This window comes from Myotis brandtii, unplaced genomic scaffold (genome assembly GCF_000412655.1).
Source record: "Myotis brandtii unplaced genomic scaffold, ASM41265v1 scaffold144, whole genome shotgun sequence".
In the NCBI taxonomy this organism is placed as follows: Eukaryota; Metazoa; Chordata; class Mammalia; order Chiroptera; family Vespertilionidae; genus Myotis; species Myotis brandtii.
The window spans coordinates 4678132-4691932 of record NW_005355159.1 but is presented as its reverse complement, the minus strand read 5'-3'; the positions used below and the strand labels follow the sequence as shown (position 1 = coordinate 4691932).

The 13801-nt window shown below is 42.3% G+C and overlaps 1 protein-coding gene across 1 annotated transcript in view; it reads right to left on the bottom strand.

Annotated features, from left to right (window-relative positions):
• RORA (RAR-related orphan receptor A) overlaps nucleotides 1-13801 on the bottom strand; it is a 583196-nt gene that overhangs the window by 154807 nt on the left and 414588 nt on the right. The window lies entirely within an intron of this gene.

Genomic DNA, 13801 nt, shown 5'->3' with positions numbered 1-13801 from the left:
ATTATATTTCTTGCTGTTTGTGCCAGATTCCTCCCTCTCCAAGTTGGTTCTCTTAGTTGCCTGATGTTATAATTCATGCTTCAGATATCCTAGGGCATCAGTTTTCATGTTGGAACTTCAAAACTACAAAGAACTTGAGGGACAATTACAATCTCAACAAGAGCATGAATTCTACCAGGAGACCCCAACCTTCCCAGCCGCGTGGCTGTCCTTCCTCTCCCACACAAGCTGCCTCCTTGGACAGTTGGGATTGAGACTGTCTATCATTTTCATCAAAGAAGCTGCGGAATGAAGGCTTGTTGACTGAAGTTTCTCACAGGCGAAGGACAGAGAAGGCTTAGTTCTTGCCTTTGCAAATAAAGGTTCTGATCTTCTCATACTGAAATATGGATAATGCCACAGTTTAGATAGATAGCCTAACATGTTTGATGGTAGAGTTAATGTCCTGTTTTCAAGGTAGAGTTTTATAGGAGGGAAGATTTATTTTTCACCTTGACACAATGCGAATTGAACAGGCATTTCCTCCCATATTATATTTTATAACTTTATTTCTACCCAAACTATATGGCTAGAATAAAGCATCAAAAACAAACAAGCAGGCAAGCAAGCAAATGAAAACAAAACAACAACAACAAAAAACTTACCCCATTTTTTCCTTGCCAGACAACTGGAAGCTAGGCATGTTGAGATGAGAGATGCTGCATACTTGGTTGCAATGGGCTGCAAAAGGTCTCTTGTCCACCCCAAGATGTCCACATCCTAACCTCCGGAGCCTGGGACTATGTTATTTCAGATGGCAAAGTGCGTTTTGCAGGTGTGATTAAGTTAAGGACTGTGAGATGGGGAGATTATTCTGGATTATCCTGGTGGGCTCAATGTAATAACAAGGATCCTCATAAGAGGTGGGCAGGAGGGTCAAAGACACAGAGGTGATATGACTATGGAAGCAGAGAGAGAAAGAGAGTTGAAGATGCTATGTTGCTGGCTTTGAAGACGGAGAAAGGGCCACAAGGCAAGAATACAGGTGACTCTAAAGCTGGGAAAATCAGGAAGCAGACTCCCTCCTAGAGCCTCTAGAGCAGTGGTTCTCAACCCTCCTAATGCTGCGACCCTTTAATACAGTTCCTCATGTTGTGGTGACCCCCAACCATAAAATTATTTTCGTTGCTATTTCATAACTAATTTTGCTACTGTTATGAATCGTAATGTAAATATCTGATATGCAGGGTGTATTTTCATTGTTACAAATTGAACATAATTAAAGCATAGTGATTAATCACAAAAACAATATGTAATTATATATGTGTTTTCCGATGGTCTTAGGCGACCCCTGTGAAAGGGTCGTTCGACCCCCAAAGGGGTCTCGACCCACAGGTTGAGAACCGCTGCTCTAGAGGGAACTAGTCCTGCTGACTCCCTGATTTTAACTCCCTGAAACAGTGAAACAGATTTAGAACTTTTGACCTCCAGAACTTTAATAGATTACATTTTTGTTGTTTCATATGCCAAATTTGTGATAGAAGCAACAGAAAGCTAATAAGGTTGCTTACCATTTATTACATCTCTTATGTCCAGCCTGTGCTTAACATACAATACAGATTCATAAATTGATATTTACTGAAAGGATTGAAAATGTAAAGGAAGGGAATCATGAGAACAAAAAGTACCCAATTCATGGCAACATTTTTTGCTTGAAAACAAAAATTCCCTATTTCTGAGGGTGAGGAGAACAGTTCTTTAAAGCGTGGCTGGGTGTATGATTACGTAGCTTTGTGTTGGCTCTCCAAGGCTAGCAAAGTCTTTCCTGGGGGCAGGTGGGCGGGACCCCAAGCATGATAAACAGTACCTAGAGGCCAAGTGCTTTAAAAATACCTATCTAGTGCTTCCAGAGACTCAGCCACCAGGGAGATGGGGAAGAAGAGGAGGCAGCATCTATACTGTACAATAGAACTAGCAAATAACAGCACCCTGAATGATGTCCAGTATATAGTAAGCACTCAACAAGGAAATGGTAGAATAAATGACATGCAGGGCCAGTGTATAAATGGGACTCCTCACTCCCTTCCCAAATCCTTCTACATTAGAAGTCAATCCTCTACCTTCTCTGCCTTTTCTGCCTCCCTGAATGTTAATTTTAATAAGACTTTATTCACATAAACTAAAGTGCACCCTCCAACCAACCTCAGCCACAGACACACATACCTGTCCACATGCCACATGTATTTTGGGCACAGGACTGCAGACCATAGCTATATATCTCACCTTTTCTGGGACCCTCTCGCTTGTTCAATTTTTGCAAGTCTTTTAATTTAAAGGAAAATAAATTAAGCCATTCTGGCTGATTGAAGAATAGTTCCCCTAAGGAACTGAGCACTTAATGGTTAGATTAGTGATTTGCAGTAACTTCTCATTCAGGATTCTTTTAGATTTATCATAGAGGTAAAACCAATACACTCTACCAAACTGGAGAAATGTAAGTGATTCATTTTTGAGATGTAGGAACAGAGAAAAATTAATGATAAACACTGAAAATAACTCCAGCACTTCCAATCCATACAGTCATAATTTTAGGAAGGGAGTAACCTTGGGGATCATCTAGTCCTGTTTCCTCACTCTGCAGATGAGGAAAACTGAGGCCCAGATAGCCTTGTGATCACACAGGCTGGGGAACAGCAGGCTCAGGACGAGGGCCCAGGCCTTCTGAGTCCTGAATCCTGTGCATCCCCAAGTGCTTTCTCTCATTAGATGATGGTACAAGAAGTAAATAGACACCAATCTTGCCTTCAAGGTGTTTACACTCTAACATCGGAGATAACACATGTAGATAAAACAATCAGGACACCAAGTAAACAGATAAACTCCATAAAAGAGGTATGGATTTAAAAGGAATCTTTAAATCACTGATCCCTGAAATTTTTTCATTTAAAAAAAAATAATAATCATCACCAAACTTGTGAAATAGCAAATTTCCTCCTTTTTTCCAATATTCCTTTAAACCAAACACTTGGACCATAACTTAAAGATTTCACCACACATGCTATTTGAGTATCTGATTTGAAAAGTAAACAACGAAGCCAGACCACACGACACATGTTGGATGGGGTTTTCTGGGCAGGTGTCCCCGACTGCCCAGGGAAGCCAGACCAAATGTGGCACCAGGTCAAAAAGGAAGGAAGAGTGAAGGAGAAATCCATTGACCACCACCCCAGGAGGCAAGAGGCCCTCTCCTCCCCATGAGTCGTGGCTGCCTCTAACATAACAATCACACGCTCAAGCTGTGATAGAGGAAAGCTCTGGTTTGGAACTCAGCTGCAAAGCATTAGCAAAGAGAGATGATTACCCACTCGAGACTCTCTTTTTGGTACAATTAGAAGAATAGAAAGACCATTGAATAGTGGGATTTGTGAGAAATATGGGTCATGTGTTGGCAGCCCTAGCTACTTGCAGAATTGGCTCTGTGGGTTGGCACATGGCACCGTACATACTAGAAACCACAAGTCTCTAGAGGTTCCTGAACAAAGTAAAAGGCCTTGTCTACGGATTGCCAGGTTGGAGGTTGGCTCATGAAAGAAGCCCATGGGTGACCTACAGGGCTACCTGTGCATTTCCTACTCCTCATTCTCCTGTCCTCCTCCTGCTCCTGCCGCTGTCCCCTCCTTCTCTTCTAATTTTCAATATGGGTATCTTCCTGGGTCGAACTGTGGCTTCTGTCAACCCCCAGAGGAAACAGGCCCTCTCCATGACAACTATCTTCAAGCAGCTTTGGACAGTGGGACAAACCATATTTCCAGGAACACAACCCAGGGAAACTCATTCTATTACTCCGTGGAGGAGTTACCAACCTTCCCCTAACTAAGTTGGATCATGCTGCATTTGCAGGCCCAGAGGAAAAACAACCCCCCCCCCGCCCCTCAACAAAACCAATTCTTGAGAAGCTGAGCCCAAAGGGAGACCTTTTAAGAACTTCTCTTTGGGGAACCTGCGATGGAAACAAAGTACTTCCCTGGTTTCATCTGTCCAATCTTAGACTCCCCTATGGGATTCTTATCTTGAATTCTAAGTTAAGTAGATATCTTTCAGAAGGTATAATTGGAGACAAAAAGGAAAAGATGAAATGAGTTTTTCAAATCCCCAGGATTAAGTATACCCTGGACAGATAAATGAGCTATGCTTTAATACTGCACTTTCGTTTATCTCTGGCCTGGAACATTCTCTCAGCTCTTCCTGCACGCTCTGTCACACTCCTTAGCTAGATCTTCACCCGAGGTGATTTCCGGGAGCCCCCAGTGGGAGGCAGGTCCCATTCAGCTCTTCCCTTAGCACTTGTATCCAAAGCACTTAGATTAGGCATTTGTGTACTTTTCTGTCTCTGCCTCCTCCCCAAAGGGAGTGGTGATGGTGATAGATTCTATATTTTCTCTATCCACCCTACCTTCCACATACGAGGAGGTCAGTAAGGTCAGGAGTATTCCTAAATGAGTACATGAAATCTGTATTTCTTGGGCCTCCAGCAGACAAGGGGCTCCAGAATCCTAAGCAATGAGCAGGAGAACGAGAGGAGCAAACCCAGTGGGTTCTCTCCCCACCAACCATACCAACAGGGCAAGGTCCTCTGACTCTATTTCCAGTTTCCATCTACTTGTATAACAATGCTTTTAGGACCCAGAGGCGTGCTCTTTATAAAACTCTTAAAAACACTGGGGGTACAAATTATAAATGCCAATCTAATCCTCTACTTCCATCTACTTGTATAACAATGCTTTTAGGACCCAGATGCGTGCTCTTTATAAAACTCTTAAAAACACTGGGTACAAATTATAAATGCCAATCTGATCCTCTACCTTTTGTTGTTGTTAATCCTCACCCAAGGATACTTTTCCGTTGATTTTTTTTTTAGAGAGAGAGAGTGGAAGGAAGGGCGAGAGAAACATCGATGTGAGAGACACACAGATTTGTTACCTCCCACATGCGCCTGATGTAGGGCCAGAGATTGAGCCTGCAACCATGATACATGCCCTTGACCAGAATTGAACCTGGGACCCTTCCATCCCTGGCTGGATGCTCTATCCACTGAGTCAAACTGGCTAGGGTTGATCCTTTACTTTATCGCAATGAGTTGCTACTAAGTACAGTTAAAAAAAAAAAGTGAAAATTCATCAGTGAAGTTTGTACTTATAAGATTTTTGGCCACAAATGCTAAACAGGATCCATTTTTCCATTTGGAGAAAAACGATTGTGATGTTTGGAATTTCAGCTTAACTACAAAAGGCCTGGGGCAAGGCAGTAGAGAAGTGGCTGATGGTCCTTGCAGAGTCACTTGGCCGAGTGTCTCCTCCTGTCAGCCCAGCGTGTCATTGGAGCGTATCGACCTGTCCCTGACAGAAAGTCTATGGAAGGCAGAGGAACAGGAACACGCCGCAAACCTGCTGCAGAACACTAACAAGAACAGAATTAAAAATGATCACTTCTGGGACTTATCACACAACTTGGAAATGGTGCTCAATAAAGGAAAAGATAATTTGGGGCCACAGTGCTTGGAATGAACACCTGACACGCAGTCACTGGTCTGGATTTAGAAAACTGCTTTGATCCCCAGAGAGGAGGTGGTTAATGAGTATTTTAAAGGATGAGATTGAGGTAGCATGACAGTGTCGAAAAGGGTACTGGTTTCCAAGGGTTCCAGGCTTCCTTCCACTTCTCTCAAAGCAAGTGGAACGGATCTTGAACAAGACACTTTATACCTTCCTGAGAAAAATCTTTGTCTCGACCATGGGAGGCAGGGCCACCAGATTAACTCTCTGGTCCACTCGATGCTGAAATCTGGGGCTCTACGACCATAACTTTGAAAAGAATGAAAAAAACAAGAACAACTAATGCCCCCTCTTTTCTGCCTAGCTGGAATGAAGGTGGGGAAGCCTTATTATAAAAAGGTGAATTTTTTTTAAATGTATGCTAACCATCAATCAGAATTTTTATAGCAATGTAGTTGAAGAGATCACTATCAACTCCCTGAGGTTGATAGGCTTATTGGTCAAACCTCCAATGTAAAAAGAATCATCTTAGAAATCACAGACAAGAAGGTAAAGAAAAGTTAATCTATTAAACATTTTAACTTTATAAAAAATTGAATAGTATAACACATTTCATGCACTCCCCCTCCATCCCCTAATGAAACACTATTTTTGCCATTCTGGCTTCACCTCTTCCCAGTCCCACTGAATATATATTTTTTCCTGAACATATAAAAGTAAATCTCATATATCTTGTCATTTCATGCACAACTACTTCAGTTTTCGTCTGTAACATAAAGATTTTTTAAAAACAACTATTATGCCATTATTACATCTGAAAATATTTAAAAAATAATTCATATTATCTAAAATACCAGCCCATATTCAAATTTCATCAGTCATCTAGAATAATTTTTTCCAGTTTTTAGCTTGAATTAATATCTAAACAAGGGTAGAGGTGAGACCAATTTCACCCCATTCACAATCCTTTGTCTTTTAAATATTTCTGTTAGATGCGAACACTGCTTAGACACAATGTATCTGGAACACACAAAAATGTGAAGGCCAACTTCACTGCTACTAAATAGCTCATTACTTGAAAGGTCTGAGCCTGTGAATCAGATACAAATGTAGTTAAAGTGTCAGAACTGGAAAAATATCAAGTAATTGTTTTCGCAAATGCATAAATGATTTAGGCAACTTTAACCGCATGCTTTAAAGATATTTTGTTAAACTTCATCATATTCCCAGGAAGAAAACATCCCATAAAAAGCTGAATTTCCTAGACCGTACAGCAGCCCTCGAGCGCACGGAGCATTTTCAGGTGTAGCTTCTTCCACACTTCAAAAAAGAGGCATCTGGCTGAAGGGGGCGACTAGGAGGGCAGCTTCGTAAACCGGACCCTGAGCTCTAACCTGTCGCAGACTCAGCCTTTGGGAAGGCAGCCGGGGAACAGTTTCTCCATTCAGCTTCCACGAGGCCTCTCTGCTAACACACAGGCGCTGCTGTGACTCATAGAAAGACTGTTTTATAACACCGGTCTGTGTTTTGTAACACACACTGAAACACACAAAAATAAGACTGTGCAGAAACCCGAACCAAACCCTGCATCTGGGCACCGGTATCAAGATCTGAAGATGTCAGAGTGGCTATTTAATCCAGATAAAGTGGGCAAGGCCTCATGCCTTTCCTTGGCACGGACGTGGAGGCTTCCTGCCTGCTGCACATGCCCCCAGGAGGAGCAACCGTGAGTTGAATTTTCTGAAAACAGAAGCATTTTCAGACTTGTGTTTTCCTGGACAGCTGCCTGGTGGCTGTAATGCATAATAAGGGCGTGTAATTGACAGTAATGTGAATCACTCACTGAAATTCTGGGCAAAAAAGAATTTTTTTTTTTAAATAAGGAGTTATTTTTTTTTCCCAGGAAAAAATTAAGGAGCAAAGTCATCTTGTCCATTGAAAACAGCAATTACTTTACATTTCAGCTCGTTAGCTACCTTTGTAGAAAAAAAATCACTATAATTTGCAGTAACTCCCAGCATGTGTTGTAAAGAGGAGTGGTTGCACAATGCGTGCAATCGGATGGGTTGGGTCCGACGGATTCTGTGAAATGGCAAATTTAGATGGTTACTTGATACAGCATACATGGGATTCCTCTCCCAAGAGCAAGTTATAGGAGCTACTGTCCTCTCCCAATGATTTGGCCACTTGAAAAGCTGCTATCTGTCAGGACGTTGTAATTATTATGGTAATAACCAGGGCAGACTGATGGAGCTACTGATGGCAATGGGCAGCCTCAGAATTCCTTTCACTGGGGCTCAGACACAGGGAGCTGCACAATAATGGCTGGGGATTTTCCCAGGTAGGAGCTGGTGGAACCATGGAAGCTTTTAGATCAGGTCAAGGGCTTCTCTATTAACTGTCTTTGAATAAGGGAAAGAACCATCTGAATTAACTTCACAATCCATCTGAAAGGGGCCCCTCTTTTCCAGGGCAGAGGCACAGAAATTCAGCCCTGGAAAGCCGTGGAGATTGGATTCCATGGAGATAAACCCTGACTCTATCTGGGCTCTGCGGGGTCAGATGTTTGTCCGAGCTTTTGGCATCTGTGAGACTAGAAAGCCCGTGTTCAGGTCTGCGAGGTGCCTCGAGCTGCTGGCTGTGGAGGGAACAGGGGCATTCTGAACCCCGAACATCTCAGAAACACAGGAACACTTGGGGCTTGGAATGTTGGGATGGTGTTGGGCAGAGATACTCTGAACCAAGGAGGAGTTGAAACTCTGAGCTCTTTCTCTCCTTATTATACTCCAGTTTGGGTTGATTTTTGTCAGGTGGGATCTCTCATTCTTAGAAGTCAAATTGAAGTCAAATTTCAGGAAATCAGAGGTTCCATCGAGATTTTGAGAAATGGAATGAAAATTCATTCTGTCTTCATCACGAATTACCACCAAGAAGCTGTTTCTTCTTCTTTTTTAAAATATATTTTTATTGATTTTTTACAGAGAGGAAGGGAGAGGGATAGAGAGTTAGAAACATCGATGAGAGAGAAACATCGATCAGCTGCCTCCTGCACACCCCCTACTGGGGATGTGCCCGCAACCAAGGTACATGCCCTTGACCGGAATTGAACCTGGGACCCTTCAGTCCGAAGGCTGACGCTCTATCCACTGAGCCAAACCGGTTAGGGCAAGAAGCTGTTTCTTATATGACAACAGTTGGGGATGGGATGATTGGCTCATGGTTCTCCTCTCCACCACTCATCTCCAACTGAACTCCAAGTTCATCTAGTAATTGCTAACAGGCAAAATGAGGCGGGAGTCCCATCAGCTGCTAAAAAGGGAGATGTTATGTACGTAGATAAACCCTGGAAAATATTTCAGATGCTCAATTATAAGACAAGAGCAGACTGTCAGAATCTGAAAAGTAGCATGTGATATGTATAACTAGTCCCCCTTGCAAGCATTCTCTTTGTTCCTTTATGAACTCATTTGACATGAGCCCAAAGAGTTGGAAATGTGTTATTTCTTTTCTTAATTGAGAAAAATGTGTTAAGTCTCAGGAATGTCCATGTGTGGAAAAATAAAACATTATATGGAGTTGCACACACATATGATTTATAATGCACATACCCAAGACCAGAAATTCTAACGAAGAACCTTATTCAACAGAAAAAAAAAATTTTTTTTTCTTCAGCATTTGCAATTCTGGTATACCATAATGCTGAGGCCAAGCATATATTTTATTAGTTTAAATCCTAGCTAAGCAATAAAATGTGTGTTGCTTCAAATAAAGAAAACATGCTTTTTCACAAAAGTTAAATTTAATGTCCATGGTGGGCCCCCTGTGGTGATGTTGTGGTGTGCCCCCCAGACCTCTCCCTTCGGGACTGAGGCCCTTGTTCCCCCTGGAACCTTGGCTGTTGACTACCCATGGCTCACCCCTGAAATGTGCCTGTAGCTGAGAGAAGCCGCACTGTCCCAGACTGTGCCCCTCCCTTGGGGCAGCTGGCACCCAGTGGCTAGCTGATGTAGGGTAAAATATCCGGCCCTCTTGCCTTGATTTGGGACATCTCTCAAGAATGATCCCCACCTCTGATCTCTCTGCGGCATCTGCTGAATTCAGGCTGCCCCTGTTGACAGTATAATTTCTCCTTCTGCCCAGTCTAGCTGCCTTTATCTCTTGGAGGTGCTGTTCTTAAGAGCACCCTCACTCAACTTTCTGTGTGCAGATCTGAGTCCTAGAGCCTATTCTCTGGGGACCCATTCTAAGATATCCATTTATTTAAAGATACTTTAGTGGAATGACTGATTAGGATTAATGATAAATTTTAGATAAGAATATGGTAGAACTTCACTTTACTTAGTGTGAGGGACACCCAGCCATGCTGTATGCCAACAGGGTTGGTTCCATAAGTTTTTTGAGTCTAGAATCGCACAGTGAACTCACTTAATGGTGATCACATAAGAAGCTTCATGATGAAGTTTTACTATTACATTACTATAGATGAATCATGGATAGTATGTAGATACTTTGGCCATATGCAGGCTGTTGGAAATTGGCTCTTCCATGTTTTAGGGGTAGAGCAACCCAATCTTCTATAATCTTCCTTATAAGTGACACTCTGGGATAGAATGAACAAGAACTCACTGACCACTAAGTAGTAGCTTAAGCATCAGGAGAGTCTGTAAGGATGGGACCCATATTGGTCATTTTGTTCATTAGAAACCTAACTTAAGAGAAACACATCAATAGAATCTCAGGTAAAACACTTTAGGGCAATAAAAACATATCCTCCTACATGATACTGTCTCCCAGTGGCTCCCATAATGAAAATGAGAACATTTCCCCGTCTCTCAAATCACCCCAATTATACACAGAATTAGGTAACTTCTTCCACAAATCAGGCCCTGGAGGGTTCTTTGATTTAGAGATATCAGTCAGAACTATTTTTATTGGGGGGGGGCATGTAGAGGAATGGGGTAGTGGTATGTATGTATGTATGTATGTATGTATGTATGTATGTGTGATGGTGTAACAATTTTTCCTTTTTCAACCTGAAAACCATAGTTTGAGCTGCCTTCTAGGGCAGTTTCTACTCTAATTGCACTTTTTGTGTGTGAAAACTGCAGCACAACATGAAGACAGCACCTCCACTGTGTTTTTAAAGACCCCCATCTGCAAAGGAAAGGGATGAAAGAGGCTATGAGAGATGATGCTTCTATCAAAAATCAACTCCAGAGTCCCCAAAGATCTTCCTCCTTCATCCTGTTCTCATTTAGCTTGCTAATAGATGCCTAATGAGAGAAGAATTATTGTGACGCTGAGAAACCTAGGATTTAAATTTCATATGAAGAGACGGACTTTGCATTAGAGGCAAAGGGCATTTATTCTCCTATTATAATAATTCCAAAGTGCTTTTTGACCTTGGAAATAAAAAAAAAATTAGTGTAAAGATAGAATTGGTTAGGTCATCGCCTAAGGGGGCATAAAAGGCCACCAGGAAATAAATTAAAATGAAAATAGATTCTTTTATTGGGTCACATCTCATCCTCTCATTTGTAAGCAAGGTTTCCACTCAAGAATGGATACCGCAGGGGATAATTTTGTTCCTCTTGTTTTGAATCAAGAAAAAGTTACAAACAAAAGGAGGGAGGAAGCTGCACATGCAGCTTAAAAGACAGAGGATTCCATGGAAGAGCAGGCAGAAGCCATTGTTGGGAGCACTACTGACGACTGGACAGTAGTTTTGAAGTTGTTGGCCCCCGCTAAGCTGAGGAAACATGCTTACACTCCAGTCCAGACACACATGCAATGCCATTTGTTCTGACTTGGAACACATCAATGTCAGATCTTTCCAGATTTCCCCTGAAGATCCAGTAACTGATCTAGGATGATCAGAACATCTACTTCCCAAATTGCTTAATATGTAAGGATCACTTTTTCCTCTACAGACCAGACAAATACAGGACATTTCCCTTGATAGAATATGCCCTCCATTGTTGGAAAGATTGGCCAATTCTTTTCTCTGGTAGGTAGTTTTCTCTTTTACATGTAAATAGATGCCAACGAGCACTGAAAATGTCTCTTGTTTACTCTATAAATTTGATTATCTGGTTTATAAAATCTAGCATTGATAATGCAAACTCAGAAAAATAATCCACTCTTCATCCTTAGAATGACAGACAGGTATTGTTAAACCTGTTGGATGGGATTCTGACTTAAATCTTACAAACTGCTAAAGGAAACTTTAAAGCAATCCATCCTAAACCTCAGCATACATGTGGTACATTGCCAGACATCCAGAAGCCCTTTGAGTTGTAGTATTGGTTTCCAAAAAAAATATAGTACAAATCTCACCATATAGTTTCAAATAATAAATCTGTTTTCCTTACAGTTGTTAACCATGGAAAGATTATTATTTTTCCTTAGACTCAAATGTGCAAGAAGAGTGTCTGGTCATACAATTGTGTATGTCCACACATACACACACACATATTTAAAATCTACAGATATTAAATGAGCCCATAGTAGATACCAATCACCTGCTAAGCCCAAAAGATACAAAGATAATTAAAGCATATTTAGTGGGACAAAGCTACACACACAACAACTATTCTACAAGGCATTTTCTGTACTGTCACCTTGACAATGTGGGTGGAGGACCTGCAGCAATGAACAAGGTAGGGTTGGAGAAGGCTTTGTGTGGCAGGTGCTATTGGTGTCGGCCTTTGGTGGAGCAGTACGACTTCTACAGGGGCAGTAGTTGGTGAAGGGCATTCGAAGACAGAGGTGCAGGAGAAGCAAAGGCACTGGGGTATGCCCATGCACAGAATCTTCTAGGAACCCGTCACCAAGGATGGCAAAGACTTAGTAGAAGTCAAGGAGAGAGCCGTGGGAAGATAAAGATCAGAGTGTGGAGGGCCTCAAGGGCTGTACTAAGAAGGTTGGACTCCTCAGGCAATGGAAAACCCTAGATAGTTAATAAGGAAGTGGAATAAGAAGATCCTGCTGACCGTGAAATTCCAGAGCAGGCCATCATTTTTCTTTTCCTTTTCTTTTGATCTGGGGGAGGGAAGAGCTGGAACTGCTGAAGGGGAAAGTGGTTTTTTTTCCCGTGCCGGGCCTCAGAGATCAGAATCGAGCCTAGTGTGTTCTCAGCACACACGGACGCTTAGCACCACTAGGCCAGACTCCCATCTCGGCACTACATGCTCACAGTGGGCCCTCTTGCCATCGGTGCTCTGCGACAGTCACACAGCAGAGCAGGAGTGCCGAGCCGCACCTTGAGTGCTCTGCAGATTTACTGCCTGATAAGTCTTTACGTCAAAAAAATATTTCAAGCTAAAGCTGTCACTAACAACTTTATATGGTTTGTTGTTTCCTGAGTTGCCTGGCCACTGGGAGACCAAGTCTAAAGTAGATGTTTCCAGCGGGGAGTCTCCCTGACAACGGTTCTATCATTTTTTTTCTGTTAAATATACCAGCATCCTGAAGCCCTACTCGAGCCCCAAAGCCAAGCTGATGATGTGAGCAACAACACGCTGATATCTTTCTCTTACTTGCCTACCCTTTGGGAAACTCTTTGGGTTTATACGGTGCATGGATAGCAAAGGATGCAGTACTCATTTTTTATTATTTGATTCCTCTTCGTGACAGACCCTTGTGGCAGGCAAGTAGTTAGTTTGCAGGTAGGATAAATCCAGGACCAAAGAGATGAAATAACTGGAAATCATTGCTTTGATGCCGTCAGGGGCAGACCTAGCAATAGCATTCCTCAGTCGCCGCTCTCCGGGGAGGCCCGACAGCCTTGTTCCCACCGCAGACTTAAATGTCCCCAATCCACGGAGATCAATTCGCCTCCTGAGCCCGAATGACAAGCTAAACTACCAATAATGCCTTGCTCCGGGTTTTAAGCGACATAATCAACCGGAGTGGGACTTGTGTCATTTAGACTTTGTCTCCTTAAAAATCAAGAGTAACAGTGGTAAGAGAGAAGTTTTTAACAAGGAGGAAAACCCTAGACAGTTGTCTCTAAGATTCTTCGCCACGGCTTCAAGGACAACCAGGAAAAGAGCTGCTATTTGAGGCAACTTCATTATAAAATCATTTTTAATAAGCAATCTTAACAAAGAGAGGGAATACTCTTGTGGAGAAACCCTCCAGGGACCCAGAGGCTGCCCAGTTAAGTTATTAGGAAGTTTCACACAAGGGACCAAACAGCTATTTCATTGGCCTCGGGGGACAGAGTTTAGTTTTCGCCTGTTCTCTAGAGGCGCTGGTGTTATCCCATC